The following is a 1,321-nucleotide window of genomic DNA, read 5'->3' on the forward strand; positions in this document are numbered from 1 at the left end:
AGAGCAGGGATTGCAGGGGTGCAGCACCATGCCCAGTCTCAATTGCCATCTTAGAGCGCCCCAGGGGTGGAGCTGACATGGAAGGCCTGGGGATGGAACCCCTGGCTCCTGCGCCTGCTTGCAGGCAATTTAATCTGCTGAGCCATTTGGCTGGCCCTCCCTTCCCTTTCCTTCTTCTTTTTTTCCTTCTCATACCTGGGAAGCTGTCCTTCTACATTTGCTTATGTCCACCACATTTCATTCCTTTCATTCAGTTCTTTGCAAAAGCCAGAAATCCATTTCCAGACACAGTATTTTGGGTAGAAACATCTTTATAAGTACTCCCTATGCTGTAGTTCAACATTTTCTCTATCATCACAGCCTTCATTACAAACTGCACTACTACATATCATGTTCTTTCATCTGAGGATGTGTTGCTTGTAAACTGTGAGAACCAATGCTGTAGCCACAGTGTCTAGAAAAGGGCACAATGAATAACAGTATAACAAAAAATAAATCTGGATGCACCCAATGTGTTATAAACAATGTTGTATATAAGACAAATTACATAATACCTTGTGTTCATCATATATATTTTCCAAGTTCATATCATATGAAAAACTTGCATATTTCTTCACTTGGTCTCCAGCATCTTATTTTGCTACTCCAGAAACCGAACCTTATCGATGAAGGAGGTGAACTTGTTTTTGAGGTTCTTGATCTGCTCTTTCTCCTGTATATGCGTGGCCTGGATGTTGGGGTCCACCTCCAGTTGCAGGGGGTTCAGCAGGCTGTGGTTCACAGGACGCACCACCAGCCACACCATAGCCTCCCAGCCCCAGGCCGCCCTGGAAGCTGCCGCTGCTGCCCATCTGGGATACGCTGGGGGAGCTGATGCGGAAAGCAGGCCCGCTGGTATAGGAGAGGCTGCTGAAGACCCGGGCCGGAGGTGGGCACCTTGTAGGACTTCTGGGTCACCCTTATGGATGTGGTGGAGGCTGGGGTGGAGGCAGGAGAACTGAAGATAGAGACTGGAGAAGGAGCCTGGTAGGTGCTTCTGGACGGTGGGAACTTATGTATTTAAAAATGGAGATGGACTCCATTTTTTTTTTTGCTAGCAGTCATGACATTTTAACACGGCTTTATAAAATATTTAACTAGCGCTCTTAGTATTGGTTACTAGTAGTGTTCTGTCTACAGTTTTGCTTTATGAGAAGTAGTGCTTTATTTCACACTTCAAAATTTCTCTTAGAAGCAACATTTCAGAGTTAAATTTATTTAAAAATATATCCAGATTACTCTTAAAAATGTATTTAAGAACATACTGTGGGGGCTTTGTTTG

This window comes from Octodon degus, unplaced genomic scaffold (assembly GCF_000260255.1).
Source record: "Octodon degus isolate 3935 unplaced genomic scaffold, OctDeg1.0 scaffold00012, whole genome shotgun sequence".
In the NCBI taxonomy this organism is placed as follows: Eukaryota; Metazoa; Chordata; class Mammalia; order Rodentia; family Octodontidae; genus Octodon; species Octodon degus.